The sequence below is a fragment of the Mesoplodon mirus genome (assembly GCF_964341445.2).
Source record: "Mesoplodon mirus genome assembly, chromosome: 1".
Lineage (NCBI taxonomy): Eukaryota > Metazoa > Chordata > Mammalia > Artiodactyla > Ziphiidae > Mesoplodon > Mesoplodon mirus.
Window position 1 is genome coordinate 20,759,840 of NC_138976.1, and position 26,673 is coordinate 20,786,512.

General features: G+C 36.0%; 1 long non-coding RNA gene across 7 annotated transcripts in view; it reads left to right on the forward strand.

The window, feature by feature from the left end:
* The window catches only part of LOC309799839, a 112,990-nt gene that overhangs the window by 82,375 nt on the left and 3,942 nt on the right, over nucleotides 1-26,673 (forward strand). For 3 of the 7 annotated variants that reach the window (XR_014293355.1, XR_014293357.1, XR_014293359.1), the window contains 3 exons: nucleotides 7,028-7,155; nucleotides 24,270-24,491; nucleotides 26,009-26,097. This is a non-coding gene — a long non-coding RNA (uncharacterized lncRNA). Of the gene's footprint in view, nucleotides 1-7,027; nucleotides 7,156-8,461; nucleotides 8,613-24,269; nucleotides 24,492-26,008; nucleotides 26,098-26,673 lie in introns of all 7 variants that reach the window. The other 4 variants (XR_014293356.1, XR_014293358.1, XR_014293360.1 and 1 more) reach the window with 4 other exon arrangements.

Here is a 26,673-nt window from a genome sequence, read left to right on the forward strand (position 1 = left end):
TTTTCTACATCCTATTGTGCCTCTAAGTAAAATGCTTGGTAATCTAGCTACAAAGCTATATGTCATTTGGCTTTAGGCACCTACTGTCATTTACCTTGTGAAGATCAGATTTTGCCATGGAGAGGATTTGTAAAAGTATCACACATTCCAGTACCGTTGGCAACCACAGCTACCAAAAACTCCAATTTAAATTGATGAACCTAATATCAGATGATAGTATCATTTCCTTGTGGGTGTTTTGGGAAAAGGTGGGTAGGAAATGTATAAAAGTGAATACTTTATTCACTGAAAAAACAATTCATCATTTTGAAAACATAAAATACATTAAAGTTGTTATAGCATCAGGCATTAATATTTCACTGTACTTTAGACATTGCCTACAATCAACATTTTCTGCCCTTTGAAACAGAATCATGCTTGTGGTATGCATTAATCATATAAAAGATTAAACACTGAAAAGAAATTCAGCCTTTAAAGACAATTTGCTTTGATTTATTCAGTGGGTTCTTCCAAAAAGTTAATACCAAGAATTATTGCTTGTTGAATTGGAGTTACAGATTCTTTCAGAGTTACTTAGTATTTTCTGTAATATCAGTATCAAGGAAGGTAAAGCAAATTTACATATTCATTAGGAAATACAGGCACATAATCATAAAACAAGAAAACACAGTGTTTTTGTAGACTTTATTTTTTAGAAGTGTTTTAATTTTACAGAAAAATTGAGAAGATAGTATAAAGTGTTTCCATATACACTAGACCCATTTCCCTCTATGATGATCAACTTATGTTAGTATGTTACATTGTTACAATCAATTAACAAATATTGATACATCATCATTTACTATAGTCCATACATTAGTCCAGTTCCTTAGTTTTTACCTAATGTCCTTTTTCTATTCCAGGATTTCATCCAAAACATCACATTACATTTAGTTGCCATGTTTCCTTAGATTCCTCTTGGGTTTGATAGCTTCTCAGATTTTCCTTGGATGACCTTGACAATTTTGAGTAGTTAGGTTTTTGTAGGATGCCCACTACTAGAATTTGTTTGATGCATTTTTCATGATAATATTGGGATTATGTGTTTTGGGGAGGAAGACCACAGAGTAGAAGGGTTATTTTGTCAGATCACATCAAGTGTACAAAGTATCAATATGCATTATGAATGCTGAGGTTGACCTTGATCACCAGGCTGAGGTAGTGTTTTTCAGGTTTCTCCATCGTAAGATTACTGTTTTCCCTTTTTCATACTGTACTTTTTTGGAAGGAAGTCAATATGCTCAGCCCACAACTAAGGAATAGGGAGTTATGCTTAAGATGGAGTACTACATAAACTATTTGGAATTCCTTTGCACTGGAGATTTATCTATTCTCCTGCATTTATGTATCCAATTATTTATTTATATTAGAAGAACGAACTCATGGATTTTTATTTTATACTTTGGGTTATAATCTAATTCTACTTTAGTTACTTTGTTCCTCAAATTGCTCTAGTCCTGACCCTTGTGAACTCTTTTCAGTTGGCTCTTGTGCCACTCTGAGGTATCCCCATCCTATATATTTTTTTGGGACTTCCTTACTTTCTGACACTATAAGATGGTCTTGTATATAAATCTTGTATATTTACTGCCCCAGTCCTAGAATCAGCTATTTCTTCAAGGATAACTAGATCTTTTTAGTGGAGAACGGTATTAGACAGCAGGATCTGGGTGTGGGGTGTGCTAATTGCTGCTCAGATGTCATTGCTTCTAGATCTTCTCAGCTGACAGAGCAAAGAGATAATATGTGTGTACATTACCCATGTATAGGCACATATCTATAAGTATCTCTCTACATAACCATGTGTATTAAGGTAATATGAAGCAATATTAAGCTAAACATGAATGTATATTGATGTTTCCAACTTTAATCTGTTACCACATAGATCATCTTAGCCTCATCTCTTGCTTATCTTTAAATTTCAACTCCAGCAAAACACTTGGCTTTTAGAAGTATGAAAATCAAATTGTAGCAACTTTGGGAAGCCACATCATCTAGCAGAATAATTCTTAAAGGGCAAGGTGTATATCATCAAATTTTAATTTACAGTCAGCAGTACTTTTTAACATCAAAAGGCCTCCAGACCTCTGCTTCCAAGAAGATGAAGTAGTCCATTTCTCCCAGGTTCTCCCACTTAAAACTAAAACCCTGAACATAACAACAAACAAACATAGGAAGACGCTGAAAGGTGGAAATGAGAAGGCAGACTTAACTAGGGACTTTGGGACTTGAGGAATAACATGGTGATGAGTCCCCTGTGTTTCCTGTTGCTTCCCATACATCCTGGAGAGGGTATTACAGGAACCCCCAATCAATAACCACCAACAGAACAACAGACAAAAAAGCTTCAAAAAACCCCCACAAAACCCTGTTCCCCCTAGCCAAAGTATGAGGAAAGGGGTTGCTAAAGACAGAAGACCATTTGGGCAATAATATACCCACTACTCGAGCCAAGTGCCAGTGGAATATTGCACCCATCGCCTATGTCCTGTCGTTTCAGTTGGGCCAAGGTAGGATTTGATCTTCCACACCACCCCACTCCTGCCCTCCAGAAGAGCCAGCCCTCTGATTCCCCACCAGGGTTGTTTCAGTGTGGTCCAGTGGTGAGCTGAGCCTCCACCCCTTTCCATTAGCAAACAGACTTTAAAAGGTGGTGCCTGACAGGCTAGTTAACACTGGGCTGCCCTCACACAGTCATGGGGTCCAATGGTGGGACTTAGCCTCCATGTCTCCCTGACATCAAAAAGAATAGGGTGTTACAGGTTGGAGGGAGTAGGCACCCCACTAACCCCCAACACATGATGTCAGTGAGACCCAATGGGGTGCGGAATCCCCATAACCATCCTGAGGCACTAAGACGGAATGAGATGGCACAAGCAGGGCTAGTTGTCACTTCTCTTCCTCTTACCCTGGAGTCAGTGGGGCCAGCAGGTAGCTGACCCTCTACCCACACCCGGCACCAACAAGAGGGAATGAAGTGGGAGGAAGGACAGCAAACACTTCACTTCTCCCCTCCCCTGGTGTCAAGAAATCTACTGGGGAGATGAGCTTCCACTCCTACTAAAAGGCAACACAATGGTATTAATGTTCCCACTTTTGGGGGGAAGGTGTCACAAGGGCCAATAGGCTAGCTGAACTTCTACTTGATCTGTCTGCAGTGAGACAATGTAAGTGCCCACTTTTGCTGGGGTATTGTCAGTAGGGCCCAATGGAAATCTGTACGTAACCCCCCAGTCCTCTTACTACGCCTCAAATAGGATGACTTCCTTCTAAAAAGTAATAATAAAATTAAATGGGATACAGAGTCATATAATAACTCACAATGTTTAGAATACAATGGAAAAATACTCATGACACCAAGAACCAGGAAATCACAGAATAAATGAGAAAAGACAATAAACATACACCAACACTGAGATGAAACATCTATTGAAATGATCAGACAAGGATTTTAAATAAGCTGTCACATAAATGCTTCAATTAGCAATTATGCGTTCCTTGACAGAAATGGGAAAAATAGAAAATGTAAACAAAGAACTAGAAGTTATAACAATAAAAACAAATGAGAACAGTAGAACTGAAAAATACAACAATCAAAAAACTTTGCTCAAGAATAGAGTGGAGATTACAAAGCATAGAATCATGAACTTAGAAGAGGTCAATACAATGTACCAAATGTACAGAGAAAAATAGACTGAGGGGTAAAGATGGGAGAAAGAACAGGATCTCAAGAACGTGTAAACAGTAACAAAAGCACTAACATTCATATCATCAAAGTTCCAGAATGAAAAAAGAGAGCAAGTAGGACTGACAAAGTATTCAAAGAAATCATGACTAAAAAGTTCCCAGTTTTTTAGAAGACAAACACAAATTCAAGAATCTGAACAAACCCAAAGAGGAAAAACGCAAAGATATCCTTGCCAAGACGCGTCATAATTAAACTTCTGAAAAGTAGAGACAAAAAAAAATCTCGAAAGTGGACAGGCAGAAACAATGCATCACTTATTGAGAAACACCAATTCCAATGACAGCATATTTCTTGTCTAAAACTCTGGAGTCAGAAGCATTGACGTAACATTTTTCAAGTGCTAAACGAAAAGAACTCTCAGCCACAAACTCACACTTTTTATATCCACTTTCTTGTTTGACTTACGTTAATGGACTACTAACTCATCTTTCTATATCCGGGACTGCCATCACCCTTCTCCAGAAATCTAGTCACAGTATTTCCAGAGTGATCTTTCTGAAAATGAAACAAATTTTTCTTATAAAAATACCTGATTGTGTTATGAAACTTTTCTCTCTTCTAAGTTACCAGTTAAAATCCTTCAATGGATTCCCATCTTTCTTGGAGTAAAATCTCACATCCAAACTCTCTTTGTCCTTTTGGGCTGCTGTAAGATTATACTGCAGGTTGGGTGGCTCATAAACAACAGGGATTTTTTTCTCACAGTTCTGGAGGCTGCAAGTGCAAGAATAGGGTGCCAGTATGGTCAGATGAGGGCCCTCTTTTGAGTCACAGACTTCTCATTATATCCTCACAGGGCAGAAGAGCTTAGGGAGCTCTGTGGGGTCTCTTTTATAAGAGCACTAATACCATAATCATTTCCCAAAGGCCCCACCTACTAATAGTATCACCTCTGGAAATTAAGATTTCAACATATGAATTTGGAGGGGAACACAAAGACTAGACCATAGCACTTACTATACATACATGGACCATTCATGGTCTGGCTTCTACCACCCTCTCCATTGTCTTCTTTTCTTACACTCCAGTGACCATTTCTTTTTTTTCTTTTTTTTTTTTTTTTTGCGGTACGCGGGCCTCTCACTGTTGTGGCCTCTCCCGTTACGGAGCACAGGCTCCGGACACGCAGGCTCAGCGGCCATGGCTCACGGGCCCAGCCGCTCTGCAGCATGTGGGATCTTCCCAGACCGGGGCACGAACCCGTGTCCCCTGCATCGGCAGGCGGACTCTCAACCACTGCGCCACCAGGGAAGCCCCAGTGAGCATTTCTTATACTGATTATGAATGGAACTCCTTTCTGAACTGATCCATAACCATTCATTTTCTGGCAACCATGAATCTATCTTCTCTTTTCCTCAAAAATTCACCCTTCCTTCATGTTACATATCCATTTCAATTGCCTTCTACAGGAAGCCCTACTGATATCCCCCATATACTACTGTCCACAGCATGAATTAATGTCTTACCATGTCTTCCTATAGCACTCTGTAATAATTTTTACGGTAACTATGGATTTTCTTATTTGAATGTCACAATACATTGAATTCTATGTGGCACGGTAATGATTTTAGTAACAGTAACACTGGTGCCTAGTTTAACCCAGGGCATACTTTAGGTGTTCAATAAATGTTTGTTGAATGAGTGAATGAGTGAATGAATGGTCAGTTTGAAATCTTAATCATGTTACTTTTCAAAAATCTGTTAAAAGATACCCACAGTTTTCCAGAAGATTAGGGACTTAGGATCTTAACCTTGATTTAATAGAGGAAATTTTTACTCATACATCATGCTTAAATACTTCAAAGTAAAACCATTAACCCAGGAATTTAAGGTTATCCATTTGGACTTGCAAGCCAATAATTAATATCTCCTGCCCCGACTGTATTAGATGGTTTCAATGCTCCACTCATATCTCCCCAGCACTCATCATTCCAGTATATGCTGATAGAATCATGCTACCACCTGCAATTATCCACCTTAGGGCAGGCCAGAAGTGTACAGGACTTAATGTATCTGGGTGTAGCTTTCAACCAAGGACAGAGGGGACTGGAAGATAAGTACTTCAAGTTTCTCACCGATTCTTGGGATAACTCTGAGACATGTTCTGTAGAGTTTCACAGAACTCCCCTGAAGTACTGGCAGCAGTTCCCTGCAGGAGTAATTGATTCAGTAATGCACCTCTGTTGGCTTCCTTCCATGCCTCCATTCTCAATTCCCACTCCACTTCTGAGTTTTCTGGAAGCACCTCCCAGATGAACAGTTTGCATTCAAATTATTGCCTCAGGTTCTGCTTCTAGGGGAATTCAATTTATAGCCTCCTAACAATCCGGTGCTCCTTACAGAGCCATCACTGGTACAAGTACCAAGGCATGCCACATTATGTATCTCTCCTCCTAAATCCTAATATTTTTAAACAGATAGGAAAGAGCATGACCTTGAAGAGAAAAATCGTTTATATGAGAATGGCCAATGGATAAAGGGAAGGAGAGACAGTGCCATTTGTCTTCCATTAATGATAGTGTGAAATTTATGGGCAGATGGTCTAACAGGTGTGACTATAATTTGAGGAGCCTGCTCCCTTGGTTACAGAAGACTGCTACTGTTATTATTATGGAAGCACAACCTCATGACTTTATTGCTTCACTTGATGTAGCCTTTTCCTTTACCCTTAAATCTTTCTACATCACTGAATTGCAGCCAATAGATTTATTTTCTCCCTATGGCTCCATCACACAAAAAAGACACACATGTGCACACACACACACACACACACACACAGTTTTGTGTATGCCAGTGCTCGAAAAGACAAGCTCATGGTGCATGTATGCAATGGATACTGTACATTACAGGTCTCTGTGAAATAGTCTTCTGCAGGTTCCTGTGTTTATTTTATGACTAATTAACTTTAGTAAAGTTAATTTCCTGAAGATCTTGATGAAGACTGAAGAAAGGAAGTAAATTTTAAAGAAAAGGACTTAGAAACTTGCCCTTTTTGCCCTCTCTTTGTCTCTTAATGAACAAAGGATAACTGGGCCTTTTTTGAAGTCTTTGTTTGAGTTGAAGACACAAAATGCAATCTGTACTCTTATAATATGTTCAGTTTATGAACTTATAAACTGTGAATTTCCCTAAAGTTATTATACCATTTAGAAGATGTTTGCTTGGACGTTTACTTAAAACCAAACAATTGAGGTCTATATGTCCAAATAATTTCCTTCTCTCTTGCTGTCTCCATTTCAGTTTCCTGAGTTTCTGGGAAGGCCTGGTTTCCCCCAAAGGAACAATTTCTGGTAGAAGTCTGAAGGTCTGACCCAAGAAAAAAAATCCAGTATAGCCAATGAATTGAGGACAAGAAGGTTTCCAATCAGGTAGGAACATTTAATCTCATACATTACAATCACCTTAAGTAAGGTGTGCTGATAGCTGGGTATGATTTCACTGCTTGGAAAAAGATGCATATGTAACCTACCCCACAAGGAAGCTTTCTCAATTCCCTTAGTGGTTGTGGTGTTTATCGGAGAGTGCCTTGGGGGAAAATGAATACAATAACAGCATGATGCTTTTTTTTTTTCATTTTTAGCTCATTGTTGCCAAGTACACTTGGTGACCTTGGTGCCTGTGGTTTAATCCCAGGAGGTTAGACATGTGGAACAGCACATTGACCCTTTTTAGTATTTTCTCCCAAGACAAATCATTTTTATAGGTTGTCTCCATGGTCTTCTAGTTGCTTATCAAAATTAAGCATCAAGTCTTCTAAGTGAGCAATAGCCCCAGTCATTGTGAGGAAATCAGCTTGGTTCTTATTGGGGCACATCTTCTTGGTCTTGGCACAAAGTGAGTTCACATAGGGAGTTAGAAGGAGAAGAATGGGGCATGCGAAAGGGGAGTTCTCTGTTCTCATTTACCTATGCATGTTGAAACTCCACTAACAGTTTTATTTTCATTAGCAATTTGTGATAAAAACTTAGGGTAGGGCTTCCCTGGTGGAGCAGTGGTTGAGAGTCCGCCTGCCGATGCAGGAGACATGGCTTCGTGCCCCGGTCTGGGAAGATCCCAAATGCTGCGGAGCGGCTGGGCCCGTGAGCCATGGCCGCTGAGCCTGTGTGTCCGGAGCCTGTGCTCCGCAACGGGAGAGGCCACAACAGTGAGAGGCCCGCATACCGCAAAAAAAAAAAAAAAAAAAAAAACCAACAACTTAGGGTAAAGGGAATAATGAAGCTGTCCCATTATATGGCAGGACAAAAGATAGTAGTGACATCAAAATCAGGGCCTATCCATCTCATTTGCAGTTATATACTCAGTGTTTAGCATAGCATTTGATCCCTCATCAGTATTCAATAAGAAGAAGCGTGTTGAATGACTTAAGGATGAATTAATGAATGAAAAAAGTTAATATGGTAGAAAATGTGTTTTATCCTTGTATTTTCGTGTGTTGACTTCTGTATTTGAAGACCCAGCACTGTAACTGACACATAGAATATAAGCAGTAAAATTTGTTGAAAGAATGAATGAGTCCCCACAATTCTAAGAATAATTTTAAGACCAACACAGACCCCATATCTGCCAAGGTCTATGACAGAAGTATCCAGAGAAGAAAGCCTGATCTCAGCTAGTGGTAGAGCTGACAGAATTTATCTAGTTTTAATAATTTACAGCTCATCCCATTACATTTAGGCATAGTACCTACCTGAGCCATACAATTAAATGTTGACTGAAAAAAATGCACAACCTAAAAGTTGAGAATTATGTTTTATTTGGAGGACATACTGAGGACTTAAATCAGGAGACAGCCTCTCAGATAGCTCTGAGGGACTGTTCTGAAGAGGTAAGGGAGGGCACAGGATATTTAGGGGGTTTTGCCAAAAAAAAACCAGGTATGGGCCTCCCTGGTGGCGCAGTGGTTGAGAGTCCGCCTGCCGATGCAGGGGATACGGGTTCGTGCCCCGGTCTGGGAGGATCCCATATGCCGCGGAGCGGCTGGGCCCGTGAGCCATGGCCGCTGAGCCTGCGCATCCGGAGCCTGTGCTCCGCAACGGGAGAGGCCACAACAGTGAGAGGCCCGCGTACGGAAAAAAAAAAAAAAAAAAAAAAAACCAGGTAGTTGGGACATCAAAAGATTACTGTTAATTAAAGAAACTAGACATCTTAAGTTAATAAATTTAGCACTTTTCTATATATGGTGAGACGCAAGAATCTGGTCTCATGGAAGTCATTCCCTTGATATGCACTTTAATTATCTAGGGCCAGTATCCTGTTTTCTCCATCCTGAATCCCCTCTGGGTGCAGCTTTGGGGGTGGCTTCAGTGGCTGATGGCTTGATGGCTGTAACATCCTTTGTTACTGATACCGCAGGCTACATTCTTTGTCCACGTAAATGACTTGAGTATGGATAGTAAATCTGTGGATTTGCAAAACATAATTCTTGGAGCATTTTTAGAAGGACAAAGTTAAGGGCAATTTCAGAATCACTAGCAGCTAAAATTGCTATTTATACTTTTCCACCGGTAGGTAGTAATCTGCTGTTGCTATCTTCAGTATTCCCAAGGGATAACAAAAGCCACTTAATTCAAGAAAGAAATGTAAAATTTAGCACAATGCAACTTCCACAAAACCAAACACACAAACACACACCCAACTCTCACAGATATGAAGTAATAATCTAAAATAGAATCCTGGAACTAATTGCAAAAAAAGAGCAAATATACTCATATTGGATAATTTTATTCTTTTATTAATGTTTGGTATATATATATATGTATTTATTAATAAAATTCAGAGTTGCTATATGGAGAAATAGCTTTGTACCAGTATTGTCTTTGTATGTGTTTATCAGTAATGTATGAGAGATTGCCTCCTATGCTCCTTTTCCTTTATTCTCTTGCAGGCAGTAGATGTAGTTATCAGTTGTTTTTAAAATTTCTAGGCAGCCAAAGGACTAGCATCACTTAAATAAAGAAGGCAAATTGTCCCAAAGTAGGAACAATTTTCCTTCATTATGGAACATAAAGTCCTCATATGAAGGGGGAAGAATTTCATAGCTAAAAGCTTTCAACTACAGAAGATTTATGAGTAACTATGTATGTTGTTTCAAAGTGGACTCTCTAGAATTAATGTCTAGGGGTTATCTTTGGTATATAATGGATTTTGATTTTTTTAATATTATTAGATAATATACAAAAGAATATATTTAATTGTATGTAAGTTATGATAAATAATAAAAACTCCTGCAAACACACCACCAAAACTAAGAACTAGAATCAAAACTGCTGAGTCTTCTCTCTGTTCTCTACCCTGATCCCACCTTCCTGCTTTCACCAAAGAAATCACTCTGATCTTGGCTTTATGTTCAACATCCACATAATTTTTATCTGATTTTGCTTATTATTGAGATTTATAAAATTGATATCATACTTTAGTCTTCTGTGCTTGCTTTTTTTACTCAACATTATGTTTCTAAGGTTCATCCACTTTACTTTAACTAGTGTTCATTCATTTGTACTACTGTATAATATTTTATTGTATAAATACAAGAAACTGTGTTTATTATTCTATTAATGATATTTGGGTTGTTTTGGGCCTATTACGGACAGTACTTCCATGAACATTTATTTTAATGTTTCCTGGTACACATGTGCAAGATTTAACATAAGTAAAAGAGTAGACATACTAAGAGTAGAATTGCTGAGTTGTAGGGAATTCAAATATTCAACTTTAAAAAATAATGCCAAAATGTTTTCCAAAGTTATGGAATCAATTTTCAGTCCTTTTGCTCTATAGCTTCACCAGTTAGAATGGCCATTCTAGTCTTTTGTTCCTTGTATTAGTCTGCTCGGGTTGTCCTAGCAAAATACCTCAGATTCAGTGGCTTAAAAAACAAGAGATTTATCTTCTCACAGTTCTGGAGGCTGGAAGTCCAGGATCAAGATGTTGGCAGTTTTGGGTCCTCCTGAGGCCTCTTTCCTTGACTTGCAGATGACCCCTGCTTTCTTGCTATGTCCTCACATGGCCTTTTCTCTGTGTGTATACATCCCTCGTATCTCTTCCTCTTCTTACAAGGACACCAGTCATATCAGTAAGAGCCCCACCATTATGGCCTCATTTAACCATAATTATGTTTTTAAAGTCCCTGTCTCCAAACAGCCACATTGGGAGATGGGGTATCAACATACGAATTTTAGGGAACACAATTCAGTCCATAACAATTTTAATTTGTATCTCCCTAATTAGTGATAGGCTGAGAATCCTTTCATTTGTTTAATAGTTGCCTATGTTTCCTATTCTGTGAAGTCCAGAGAATACGTTTTGTCCATTTTTCTACTGTTTATCTTTTTCTTATTTATTTCTATTGTTTTTTAAATACAAGCAAATAATCCTTGGTCAGCTATATATGACACAATTAAGTTATCTCATGCCTTCTAACTTTTTTAATGTTGTCGTGATAAATAGCGGCTCTCAATTTTAATGAAATCAATTTTATCTTTTAGCTTAGTGTCTTTTTGTTCTACTTAAAATGTCCTTCACTAGTTTAATGCTACCCAGATATAGTATATTTTCTTCTGAAAGTTCTAGTGTATCTTTGTTTTATATTCAAGGCATTAATGCACTTACAATCGACTTGTCTGTATTATCCAATTTCTTTGTTTTCTTATGAATAATTAAGTTTTCCAGGACCATTTTGGAATGAATGGATTTTTTAGGTGTGTCTCAGCTGTTCTTGCCCATTCACATAAATTTCAGAATTGGCAATCCTGTAAAACCTCTATTAAGTATTTTTATTGTAATTGTATTGACTATATAAATTAAGTTGGGGAAAACTTACACCATTATGATGAGTCTTTTCTATCCATAAACAAGATGTACCTCTCCGGGCTTCCCTGGTGGCGCAGTGGTTGAGAGTCCGCCTGCCGATGCAGGGGACTTGGGTTTGTGTCCCGGTCCGGGAAGATCCCACATGCCGCGGAGCGGCTGGGCCCGTGAGCCATGGCCGCTGAGCCTGTGCGTCCGGAGCGGAGAGCAGTGAGAGGCCCGCGTACCGAAAAAAAAAAAAAAAAAAAAAAAGATGTACCTCTCCATTTATTTAAGACTTCTTTAATATCTTTCAATAAGGTTTTATTTTCTCCATAAATGTCTTGCACATTTTTATTTAGACTTATTCCTAGGTAGTTTTTTTTTCCATTTTAAATAATTTTTAAGCTCTCTCTTTGTTCCTGGATTATAGAAATCCAATAGATTTTTGCATCTTGAGCTTATATCTAGCCATCTTGCTAATATTGTTTTTTAGTAAGAGAGAGGATTTTCTTAACAAAGAGGAATAAATGTAAAATTAAATTAAAAGGTTATGGGTCAGCTCTGGTCAATAGAACTTTCCATGATAATGAAAATGTTCTTAGTGCTGTCAAAAACTATAGCCATTAGTCACATGTGTTTTTAAATTTTTAAATGTAAGTTCAATAAAATTAAAATTTCAGTTCCTAAGTCAAACTTGCCCACATTTCAAGTATTTAATAGCCACTAGTGACTAATGGACACTATACTGGACATTGTATCTCTAGACTATTAGACTGTGAAGCCATGGCATCCCGGGATTTTATCTTTGTCAATGGCATTGTGAGATCTTTCATGTGACAGTTATTCTGTTACTAAAAAGAGAAGTTGCTTAACCTAGTCATCCCTAACTTTTTGAAATAATCCAACATAGCTTTCACCATCCATGAATTTCTTGAATCATATTTATGTTTCTAAACTATTTCTTGTGTCAAGTGTTCACTTTGTAGCAAGTTCATTGTCCTAAAATGGCACATACCAAAGTATCAAGAGGTTCCCTTATTCCTGATAAGCTGTGATTGGATGAAGAAGACCTTGTTACCCTGCCTATCTGATTTTTATTATAATCAGATGTTAATCTGTATCAGTCTCCATATTCAAAATTCACCTTCAAAATTATATGTTATTCACATGATGGTTGTCTTTATTTCATTTAGCTAGTATCATGACCTTATAAATGCAGTTTTGGTCATTTTCTCCTAAAATCTCATATTTATCTGTGTGGAAATACATCTCTTACTTCTTTGCCCTCTTATAAACTCTTCCTGTAATTTAATCCTCATGAACTTTATTTCCCCTAATTTTAATTACTGAATATTTTGTAAACCATTTAAGAGATCACTGGTATGCTCTTTTTCTCAATCATCTATACATTTAAACAGTGTGTTGCAATAAGAAATAGTACTGGTAATCAGAAGACCAGAGTCCTAGTTTTACACATAAAAATGAACTATATGTGCATTTAAATAAGGTTTATAGAAGGTTATATAAGGTTTATTCTGATTCTAAAATTGTTATGATTATTTAGAAAATTATGTTTTTAATATGATATTATTCAAAACCAATAGAGGTTTGAAATCTATTAAAAATCTACAAAGAATTCAACTATTTCACCTTTTTCCCTGATTTGATATTCAACTGTAATCCTTCATCTTTCACTTACAGCATACTGTAGCTGCTGTTGACACAAAAACAAAATACAATGTCTAAATATTGTGTACTTGTTTTTTAAATGAATACTTTTGTTTAAAATTGTCTTTTACATAGATTCTTGATTCCCTTTTCACAACTTTTCCATTCCCCATGCTACTGCACTCAGTCACTCATGATAGAAAATTATTCTCTTTTCTGTTTGCTAAAGCTCTTTTTAAAATACCAAGTTTCAAATTATCATCAATTCAGAAAACTTTGGAAAATGAACCTCATAATTTCCAGAATGAATATTTTGTTTCACTGGCTACCAGGACACCATCCTCTCCTAGATTTCTCCCCTCCTCACTCACCATTCCTTGGAAGTCTCCCTTGGTGATGCCTCCCATCCCTCAAAGTCTGTTAGAATGCCCTAAGGCTCATTCCTGGCCCCCTTCACTCTCCATCTACCTTAACTACTCATGAGTTTTAATCTAGTCCCATTACTTTAATGGGAAGATGTCTTATGACTTCCCAATTCATACTTCTAGCCCTAAGTACTCACCTAACCTCTAGACTCCTAATTCCAATTTCCCACTAAATTTCTCCAATCTATGCATAATAGGCATTTCAAACTTAGCAAATAAAACTAAATATTTTGCTTTGATCCATCCATTGCACTCCAGTTTTTCCTGGCTCCATAACTCATCCAGTTGCTCAGGCCAAAAATGTTAGATTCATCCTTAAACTCTCACTTTCCCACAATTCCTATGTCCAGTCCATCAGAAATTCTTGCCAGTCTAACTTGAAAATACATCCTGAATCCACCTAACTCTCACCTTACTCTTGCCATCTTACTTACTCCAAGCCATCATTGCTTGCCTCATCTAATGCAATAGGCAGCCTCTTCCACAACTTCCTTGCTTCTTCCCCTCTTGCCCCAATCCTTATAGTCTATAACCAATACAGTAGCCAGAATAATCACAAAAAAACCCATGAATCATATCACATTATTTCCCAAAACCTGTTCTCATCACTTTAGAATAAAAATTAAACTTTTTACCTGTCTTGCATGCTTTATTCAGTATTTCTTCTGCCCTACTCTCCAAGCTCGTTTACTACTACTATTCTCTCACGCACACATCCAGATTTTCTTTCTGCAGTGGCTTTCCCAACATCAGGACCTTTGCACTTGCTATTCCCTAAAACCTGGAAGATTTTAAAAATCTGTAAGATTCCTCCAAGCAAGATCTTAGAAGGTATTTACATTTCATTTTGTAGAGACATTTGGTAGAAGACATTTTTGCAGAAGATAGATACATTTTACTTTGGTGGCTATTCACACATCTGGCAATTTCCAAGTTGGTTAAATAACAAATGTGAATTGATGAAGCTAAAATAAAAGAACTGTAGTTGGTGAGACCTATGTGTCTTAAAGCGTGAACTTTGAGGAATTGTAGACATGCAAACTACACCATAGTTTCAGTGTTAATGTGTGAGAATTAGCTAAGGTATTTTCCAAATACTCATTACTCTCTAAAGAGCTTCTGAGCAGGAAATCAGAACAGGACCTGTGGACCTGAATTTTATCTAGTACCACAGCTGATTCTGTTGCAGATGGTTTTCAGTCAGCTCTTTGAGAGACACCAAGCTGGGGTATTTGCCCAGATATGATTACCAATGGTCATGCAAGTCACCAATGAGATACAATCGAGAATCAACAAATGACTGAAAAGAGTGACAAAAGAAGAAGAGGATCCAGTAAGGACCAGTAGAGATGCTATCCCAAGCACTCTTGGCTAGGAGTTTTACAAATCCATTCATATAAATGGACTGATAGTTAACAGCCAAATGGCACTGCATATTTTTTTAAGTTGCTGAGTATTAAAGTGTATGGCTAAGCATCATAAGTTTTGTTAAATTATATTTTGGTTGCTATAAAATTAGATGTACATTGTGTGTCATAGATGTAGGGAAATAGACGTGTAAATATATGTCGTTGTTTCAGTTCTTCAGCTGATACTTCATAATGTCTTTGTAACTTCTAAATGAAGGACCTCTTCAAATATTGTTTAGAAAGAAAAGATACCTGTTCATCCCTGTCCACCTCCCTTTCTTCATCCCCTTCCTTGTCCCTTCCCTTTTTTTTTTTAATATCTTTATTGGAGTATAATTGCTTTATAGTGCTGTGATCCCTTCCCTTCTTGAACAAATTAGTCCATTAAGTGAGGTAAAATAACCCTTTGTCAGCATGGGGGAGGTGGGCATTCAAGGAACCACATGACTTGGCTTTGGGTCTCAGAGTCTGAGAAAAGGGAGAGGATGTCTGCATAAGGGAGCCTGGAGTTGACTGCTCAAGTCTGATTCGTGTGAAAAGGCATCCACATGAGGAAGTGGCCTTGGCGACCACTCTGTACAGATAGTCATAACCCGTGCCAGGTGGAGAAAATGTGTGGATGGGAAAGTGGCAGCTACAAGAATTTACTTAAATACAGGAAGATTGATCAAATAAGTAAGGATATTAAGGATATGGTAATCAGTATTATTTTAATATCTGTGGAGGGAGTTAAAATATGAAAAGGGCAAAAACTAGAATGAAAGGGCGTTGAAAGGGAATGGAGGATGTTAATGTGAACACATGATTTTCAATATAGAGACATTATAGAAATAAACATAGACAATATATTTGCATATGTTTATGAATGTGTTTGTGAATATGTGTAAATGGTTATGAATATGTGTTTTCATATGTGTGTATGTATATATGTACCTAAATCCCCTAGCTCTGCCTATTGAGAGTACGTGGGACCACTACTTCCCAAGAGCAATGAATACACCTAGTGTCCAGATCTTGGTTTCTAAATACAGCTCTCCAACTGAAGGAACTAAAGCTCTTTGGAGAAATGGCTGATTCTAGAACCACTACAGGGAAAATATAAGATGACCCTAGAACATATTATTGTTTCAAGAAGTAAGGGATCAGCCATAAAAAAAACCGAAATTGAGTTATTTGTAGTGAGGTGGATGGACCTAGAGTCTGTCATACAGAGTGAAGTAAGTCAGAAAGAGAAAGACAAATACCGTATGCTAACACATATATATGGAATCTAAAAAAAAAATGTCATGAAGAACCTAGGGGTAAGACAGGAATAAAGACACAGACCTACTAGAGAATGGACTTGAGGATATGGGGAGGGGGAAGGATAAGCTGTGACAAAGTGAGAGAGTGGCATGGACATATATACACTAGCAAACGTAAAACAGATAGCTAGTGGGAAGCAGCCGCATAGCACAGGGAGATCAGTTCGGTGCTTTGTGACCTAGAGAGGTGGGATTGGGAGGGTGGGAAGGAGAGCGATGCAAGAGGGAAGAGATATGAGGATACACGTATAACTGATTCACTTTGTTATAAAGCAGAAACTAACACACCATTGTAAAGCAATTATACTCCAATAAAGATGTTAAAAAAAAAAGAAGAAGGGAGATATCAAAGAATAATTGGGAAACATCAAAGGATATAGAAGCCAAACTGAAGGGGTTTGGACAAATCTTGAACAATCTAAGCCTCAAAATAAATAATGGTAGAAACGTATTCTAGTCAATTGAATAAAATAGGAGTCTATGAGTTCATACTGAGTTTAATAATTAAATTGAGTAAATTATGTTTGATGAGGAACAGGATATTTACATAATTACAAAGTGCCTTACCACAAAATTATTAATAATGCAGGAGAAAAAATAACTTTACAATGGAGAAGACTGGGTGATACACCTTAATCAAATGAGTAACATGATATTCCAGTAAGGTTACAAGTTAAAAGTTTGCCAAAATTGTTTGATAGGAAGCAGTGAGAAGAACAAAGCTTCACCACTGTGTTATTCCTGCCAACTACACATATCCTGAATAATCATGAGACAAATACAAACAGCTAAATCCTACAAAATAACTGATCCATATTCTTTAAAATTTTCTAGTTCATGAAATTCAAGGGAAGCCTGAGAAAATTTTCCAGATTAAAAAACTAAAGAGACAGGACAGCTAAATGCAACATGTGACACTGGGCTGATCCTTTTATTATGAAGGACATGATGGGGATAATTGACAAAACTTGAAAGGGGTCTGAGGATTAGTAGCTCTGTAGTCATGTGTCAGTGTTAATTTCCTAATTTTCATGATTATATTTGGATATATGTTTGTAGGAAATACTAGAGGATTTGGGGGAGACATTGCATTGTGTTGGCAACTACTCTCAAATGGTTTGGGAAATAAATTATTTTTATTGTCATTTCAATCTTTCTTTAATTTTCGAGATTGTTAAAAGAAGGCAAAGAAAGAAGACCCCTGAGTCAGGTAACCCTCCTTTTCCTGGCGACTCCCATAGTTAAAAGCTCAGTTTACAATGGTGGTCAGTTTTTCAGTCTATTTGTGCTCATTTCTGTTACTAACAACATAGCATCTTATTTTCTATTTGAGGTTTTTGGATTTTTCCTAATTATGCTTTTGCTTTTTATTCTATCAAATGTATAGGAATTTGATAAAGTCCTCGGTATTAAAACAAACTCAGTAAGATTCATAAAAATAAAAATAAGTTCTTGGAGAAATTTATAAATTTCTACCTGCATTCAAATTGGAGTAAGTTGGCAAGAAATTTATAAGGGGAAAATACTATAAGGAGCACTCCCATTCAGAAACTCAAAATGGTTGCACGTGTTTATCTTGTAAGAGGTCTGTGATGAAACAGCAGGATGAAGGGTATATGTCCAAACTTAAATGCAATCTTTTAAATCACCTTTCATGTCAGGCCATGTAAGAACTGGGCAGTTCAAGAAGTAAATTAGAACAATTCTTATTTTCAATAATTTCTTAGGTCGACACTTAGAATAATGAAAAACTTATCTTTAACTCCAAGAAACCTGGACAGTTATTAAAGCAAATGTCCTACTGGCCTACACCTGGTTATAAACATCAGTACGACTTCAGAAAACCCTGGACACTGAGTGGACTTCCTAAATATAGCTTTTTCTTTCTATAAAGGTGCTTTACAAGAATGCTATCTTTTGTGAAAATGTGGCCTTTATAAAGGGTACACTAAGGTCTGTGACTTTTAGACCTAGAAAAGATTTGAAATATTTTCTTAGCCTGGGAATCCACATTTTAGAGGCATAGAAAGAGAAACCCAATGAAATTAAATAGTTTGCCCACCATCAAATGGCAAACAAGCAATAACGACTGCACTCAAGCCTCTGTCTTCTAAATCCATTGAATGCAGCATAAATAGATTGCAATAACTGCTGATTTTCATTGTCCTCAACACTACATTTCTTCTGTGCCTTATCCCTCTTCTTTTAAGAGGGATGACAACATTATCTGCAAACTTTATCTATAACTATTCTTTTTTAAATTTTGCTGTTTTGTAACTCATTTTTGAAAAATTCTGTTTCTATGTTGAAAATGTGTAAGGACTTTTACCTTCTTTCTTGAAACACCTTTGCCTGCATTTATCACATTTTATTGTTGAACTATTGTGTAGCAATAAGTACAAAAGCACGTCTAGTAGAGGAGATAATGTCAGAGGCAACAAGGTGTGTGTATGGGGGGGTGGGGTTAGAGTTGACATACCTTAAGGGAGATGAGGAGAGAGGGAAGAGAATAGAAATTTTATTTATTTGAAAAAAATATGATGGCAAGTTAGAGAATTTTGGCTAAACTTAATACAATATAGCTTTCCTTAACTTAAATTCTGGGTTAACTTCCACTGTTTACATTGCCACAGACTAGGGAATAAACAAAGCAAAAAGATTTTTGGTACCACCATTTTGTGTTAATTTCGTAAAGATCTCTACAAGACTTTCTAAAAATAAATTGAAAAATGGAAGTCTTGTCTTTAGCTTATTTTCCCTGCATGCTTGCACTTTAGTAAGTTGATAAATGACATTTAAACTCAATAGTTATGATTAATTCTGTCCCACAATTTTTAAAAGCACTGGGGATTGTGTGCGCGTGCATGCACGCACCTTTACAACCAGTAAAATAAAGTTCTTGATCAAAAAATTATTATCATTTAGACTATTGAATAAAATCAGATATGATAGAGTGGCCAGCTGTTGGTAGGTTTAAAAGTCACCCTAGGTGATTAATGCATGCAGCAGTGTTGCAGGTCTCTCTTTAGATGAAGCACTTAGAAGTATAACCAAGCATGGCTCTAATTTCATATCTGAGACCTGTTTTATTTAGAGTTCTTTGGCAAGTGCTTGCTCTATGTGTTTTTATAGTCTTTGGTTGTGCTTTAAAAAGATCAAAATTATGAATTAACAGATATGCAAAAGTGAAATCCTAGAAGATAGGATAAACATGAAGTCCTCTAATTATCACTCAAATAAGTTTGGTTGACACAGAACTGGGAATCAGATAAAGACATTAATAATTCATAATGCTGAAATTAAAATCTTCTAGTTAGTACAAAAGAAATCCTAATTTGTACCACAAGGTAATGAATTCAGTACTTTTCATTTGTTAAATATTTGCTTATTACCCTGCACCGTGCATATAACACTGTTCCAAAATTTGGAGGGCAAACAGGAAAAACAGAAACTGTCTACTCTCAAGTTGTTTATACTGCAGTCAGTGAAATTTCTCTACTTTGAGATCTTTTAATTCCTCAGTTCATTGTAACATCTTCTTCAGATGAAGTGTTTTTTATTTGTTAAAACCAATGTTTAGCACTTGAAATAGTTTCTTCAATGTTCCTGATAGTGAAATAGAGTCATAATGCTAATTTGCAATACTAATTATAGAGTTGATAGGAGAAATGCTCAAGATTGATAGTAAAGTGATTTCGATAATCTACAAAATGTCTTGAGGTTTCCCAGATAACAACTTGTCTCCCAGACAAAAATGCACTTATTATTTATATTCCAAGCTTATAAAAATTTTTGTAATTTAATCATATAGAGATTTTACAACATCTTTTAATTCACATTTTAAGATATTTTGTTCAGTAGATTATCTCATTTTGAAACTATTGATTTATATATACATACTATGTAAATATTAGTATATATTTCTCAATGACTAGATTAGTGCTTTCCTAACTACTTAAATTTGTTTAATTCAAATTGTTGTTCTTCAGCATTTCTTTTACTCACTGGAGCCTATCCTACTGACTTCAAAAAGCCTGAATTTTCACTGTATGGAAAATCTTTAAAATAACATATAATAATGGTAGAGAAGAAGAGTATTTAACATTGTGCTGAGATCATTCCATTAATAAAGAGATTAATCAATAATCCTAACATTCAGACATATAATAAAAATGAAACACAATCATAATACTGAGCAATGACATTTTCAATAAAGGGAGATATTAAATATTGTATAGGAAACTAGTATCTGCAAAGCAGATAAGTTGGCAATGATTCTACATATATTTAAAATATGTTGAAACAGTCATAGACAGTTTTTCTTTTTGGCTGAAAAGAGGCATATTGAAGTGTTTAAGCACTACTTCAACTGGAATAGATATTTAGACACTATACAGAGAACACATGATTGCAGAAGAGCAGCTATTAGCAGGTGTGTGAATGTGTATGTCTTTAATTAATGCATTTTCATTCATTCAAAAAGGAGAAGAATGCCAAATTTACTTTAAAGGTGGCATTGTGATGTTAAAGTTCCATTCTTCGACTTTTGCTGCTGTTGCTGTTCCTTTAGTATTCACCAAAGAGTACAGTCCTGTCATTTATCCAAGTTAGAAATCTAGAAGCTATTCTAGGATTCTCATTATAGGGTCCCCTACCTTCATGCTCCCCCCTCAATAAGTAACAAATTCTTGGCTCTCCTATATAGGAAAGCTCTCTCCAATGTACGCCTGCTCTGTCACTCTCCGGGTCCAGCATCTCCGCCTCAGCCTCCCATTGAAGTCACTTCTAGTTCATTCTGTGCAGGGCCATTTTTAAACCTTCCTCAGAGTCCTAGGCAATTGCCCTTTTAGAAGCTTTACCCTAAATGTTATCAAATGCATTAAAATGTGCCCGTCACATATCCAATATAATTTATAGATAACTATATGAAAGCTGAGTAACATTGCTGTTGTAGTAATATTAGTTGAAAATATTAATTACACAAGTTTTGATCTCAATTTTGCAGGTTTTTTCATATTCTGGAGCCATTTTTTTCAGGTGTCAAACAATTTTCTAAGTCCGTCTCAAACTCCTAGTCCCTAGTGAGTGTGCTTTTACTGTCACAGGGTTGAACAGCCCAGACAGCAAGATGTCTGAAGATGAAGACCATCACAGGGATGAGTAAATCAGATACGTGGAAGTTGGAATGCAAAGTGTTTGTAGAAAAAAATATACAAATCAAGGAAGAAATTGCAGTGTCAGTTAATATGATGTATATCAGATGATAGTATTAAAAAGCCAGGTGAAAATAAAATAACTTAATAATGTACATATTTGTCAGATTGTTCACTAGTGATATACTGCTCAGTGTAAGGTGAGAACCACAGATATTATCTTCTGGAAAAAAACCCTTTAAGCCCTAACAGATTCGGTTTATAAATTTCCTCTCTAATAAATGAGGAATAAAATAATTTACAATAAATTAATTATTTCCTCTTCTGAAGGTACTAATACCACAAATTCAGTCAGAAGATGGATCAAGTTTTTCGTACATTTCTCTCATTTCACATTTTTTAAATAAATGAGACTATATTTTGTCTAATGACTACCAGAACAACTATCTGGAAACTGTGACTTCATTATATGTGAGACAGTATTTTAGGAGATATAGATGTATATTTAGATGGAGATATAAATACATAGCATATATACACAATATTTAAGAAGACACAGGAAATGTGGGATAGCTCCAGAGTGCTACACCCTATGTTCTGAGCTGCTCTGAAATGCAGTTCCTTTTTTTTTTTTTTTTTAACATCTTTATTGGAGTATAATTGCTTTACAATGGTGTGTTAGTTTCTGCTTTATAACAAAGTGAATCAGTTATACATATACACATGTTCCCATATCACTTCCCTCTTGCGTCTCCCTCTCTCCCACCCTCCCTATCCCACCCCTCTAGGTGGTCACAAAGCACCCAGCTGATCTCCCTGTGCTATGTGGCTGCTTCCCACTAGCTATTTGTTCTAATGGGAGTTCTCTGGGCACAAAGGGCATTATTTTCTGTAATGAGATTAGAAGAAAGGATTTGCTAATAATTGCTTCTATAGCAACTAAAAATCTTGGAATCCCACCTTTCAGCATTTTGAAAACCTTAAAGGGGATGTTGTCAGTAACAAAAAAATTGAAGACTGATAATGTATTTCAATTAATGATTCTTTAAATTCATCTGCCCTTTCACCTTTCAAACTGATTCATGCTTCTCAGAAAATAAAATATGCTAATCTGTATATCATTTTTCCACTGCGTAGAGCAACTATATCTAAAAACAAAAATACTATAATTTTACTTTCCTTTACTATATTCCTCCACAACCTGTGTTGTACTTTCATATTTTCTTTTCATTCTGCTAGTGAGATATATATATACATATATGTATATATACATATATGTATATATACACATAATATTTAGATTTTAGATATTTGCATTATGCAGGGCAATCCATAAAATGGCTAGATGCTTAATTTTAATACCATTGAATATAATTTTCATAATTTTATACTTTAATTATTTTTGGAAGCACAAACCAGAAAGGGTAAAGCAAATTTGAAATGGAAAAAGATGACCAAGCTGGCATTTTTCATTTCAGACTTTATATTTGGACTACTCAGTGGGACAGATTATATTATAATAACAAAATTTTGCTTTTGCAGGGAGGTCAATCTTTGCTTCTGCATTGCCTCATCTCTTTTAATCCCATCCAGTTTATTTTTCATCTCAGAAACTATATATATATATATATATATATATATATATATATATATATATATATTTTGTGTGTGTGTGTGGTATGCGGGCCTCTCACTGTTGTGGCCTCTCCCGTTGCGGAGCACAGGCTCCGGACGTGCAGGCTCAGCGGCCATGGCTCACGGGCCCAGCTGCTCCGCGGCATGCGGGATCTTCCCGGACCGGGGCACGAACCCGCGTCCCCTGCATCGGCAGGCGGACTCTCAACCACTGCGCCACCAGGGAAGCCCCAGAAACTATATTTTTCATCTCTAGGAACTCAATTTGGGTTTTTTTAATATCCTCTATATGTCTATTTAAGATGTTGATGCTTTCCTTTATCCTTTTTGAACCTATGAAAATTAGTTATAATAACTGTTTGAATGTCTTTGTTTACTGATTGTACCATTTTTCAGTCTGTTTTCATTCATTAATTTTTCTCCTTGTTATGGGTTATATTTTCCTTCGTCTTTGCATCCCTGGTAATTCTAGATTGCATGTCAGATATTGTGAATGTTACTTTACTGGTTGCAGGGCGTTTTTGTATTTTTTTAAATATTTGTAACTTTGCTCAAAGAGGTAGTTAAGAAATAGTTTGATCATTTTGAGGCTTCCTTGTAAGCCTTATTAGGCTGCAACTGAAACAAGTTAGTCTAGGGCTAATTTGCTCCCACTACTAAGGCTATACCCATTGAATACTCTGTGTATTGAATACTCTAGTTGATGCTGCATGTATTAAATTATATCAAAACATATTTGTATAATCTTAAAGCAATAAATGCAACACATAAAAATATAAAAACATTTAAAAAATTAACTTTTATTAAATAAAACAAAAATGTTTTCTTCTAGTAATTGTAGTATTTTAACATATTTAAATACTGCATCCCTATGAAATTCATTTTGTTAATAAATATGAAAAGAGAATCCACCTTTATTTTTTACAGGTGACCAGGGACTTGTTCAAACACCAACATTTAACTGTATTACACAAAACATTATGCTACTGGTTTTTATGGGTTATCATTATAATTAACAGCTTTATACAACCGTTGTCTTGTGTTGTTTGTTGTTCAATGTCTAAAATTATTGTTTAATATATATATTTTTTTACTTGAAGCAGTTTAAGCCAGGAGAGTAAATCCAGTTCCTATTACTCCATCCTGTCCAGAAGCACAGGTCTTAAGTGAAATTTAATACCAAAGAAACAGTTCCAAATTTTACAACGGATCTATCACTGGTTGTTAGCATATCTTCCCACACCCAAGACACCAAGATACCTTCTACTCACGGTTAAAGCTTTATGATGAGCAAAACTTCCACCACTGTGCTTCCTTAGCATGTGAGTATATTTTTAATTTACTGGTTATATATATTCTCTAATTATCCATTATTTTGTCCTTCTTTTTGATGAGATATTGATATCCACATTTTCTTTTCCAATAGCTCACAGAAATTTCTCTCATTAACAACACCAATAGAAATAACAATAAAAATCGCCTTGGGGGACCAAATTTATATCACATTACCAAGTTTTTATTTTGCTCCCATAAAACTTCTGCAAAATACAAGCACTATCTATCATCAGTATCATTAGAACAAAAACAAGGCATTCTAATCTCAAAAGCAAAATATTTTATTTAACTTAATAAATTTCACATTATAAAAATTTTCTCATAGCATCATCCTTAATTCCTCAGTAATCACTAATATTGGGGGATTTTTCTTTCAGTTATTTGAGACTAAGGATGATTTTATTCATCTCTACAGCCTGGTACATATATGTACAATGTTTGTCAAAAGGTGGATATTCAAAAAAATTCTTGACTAAATTATGGTAATTCATGTGATCAGTTCTGCAGTTCTTAAAACTTTAAATTACTTGTTAATTCTAAGAGAAAGTCAGATAATTTTTAGAAGGATTTCCAAACCATGCTAAAGTGTCAGCCTTCATTTCCTTGTCTGAGGGAAACAGGAGAGAAATAGATGGTTTTAAAGTTCTCCAAACTTCTGTGTCCTTTATACATCCACAGTTTTAATCCTTATCATTTTCAAGATTTGCTAAATTATTTGAGGTGATCCATTCTCTTATTAAAGTTACATATTTTATGTCACATACTGAGCATATTAACAAATAACTTACTGATAAATGACTATGCCCATAACATCAGGTTAATCTGATTTCCATGAAATGAGCTATAACTTCAAGAATATTAATTCATCTAATAAGGGTGATGATTTACATAATGTTGCCTAAAATATTTCTCTTAATTATTTAAGAGAGTTTTCCTAGGGGTAAATAGATGGGAAGTCAATAGAAAAAAAAACATACGTCCATGATTAATTTAATTCCAGCCTAAAGGACTCCATATATAATGTATTTGAGAAAACCAAGTCACTATTATAGATTCAGATAAATGGCTGTATATATGAGATATTTTTAATGTAACCCAAATGATAAGAAATAGTTTTTTGGTATAGAAGCAACCACTCTTTTACCTAAAGGAAAATATAAAATCTGAGTTCACTGAAAATTTGCCTCATTGCCCTCTGTTAGTTTGTGCCTGCCCCATCCATAGGGACCCAGATAAGAACTATTCTATCATCCATACATCAGAAGAGAATGTCTGTTCTATGTTGATAGTCAGTCTAAACAAATATTTATACAGTTGAGATCAGAGATATAAAATGTCAGTTCCAAATCCACCCACGATGGCACATATACCAGACAGATGACAAAGGTTATAAAGGCCTGTGAAATACTTGAATCATATTTTGCAGCCCTTGAAAGAATTCAAGTTGGAGATTAGCAGAAACCAGGCTCAGTTCTGTCCATAATCCCCTTTATCTGTCTTCTAGCCAACAAAATGAAAACCTGAAGCCAAGCTGACAAATAGAGTGTGAAGGGCCTTCTACTGCATTTAAGAAAAAACTGAGACTTGCTACAGGTAGAAATGATCTTTTCTATTACTATTATTGTTGATGTTGTTGTTATTCATAGAAATAATGAAAAAAAACCCTAAATAACATTATTCTGCTGGATTCTTTATGTAACACAATAAATTAACTCGCTTCATATTACACTGGGCATATAACATGAAAACATGTGCAGAGAACAGAAATCAGTATCTGTAAAGACAAATGCCCCTGTGATACAGAAATCTATTATTTTAAGTCCAGACAATTAGATCTATTACGGTGTAAGAGTGTTTCAGTACAGTCCTGCTAAAAGTAAACCTTAAAAGTAAATCGAAAAAGAAAGGAAAACTGATGCCAGTTAGGTACAAAATATAAGATTATGCTGTGTATATGGGACAGGATAGAACTCTGAATGAGGTCACATGTAGGAAAAGCAATATTAGTGACAAATCAACTAATGTCCTTATTGAGCATAGACATTCCAAGAAGGGTGAAGAGTACTGTATATTAGATGTAAGACTCATAATATTCAAGTTAGTTGTAAAAGAAACAAGGTAAATGCTTTCAGTCAATAGGATAGGCTGAACTGATATTGAGAATCCTTT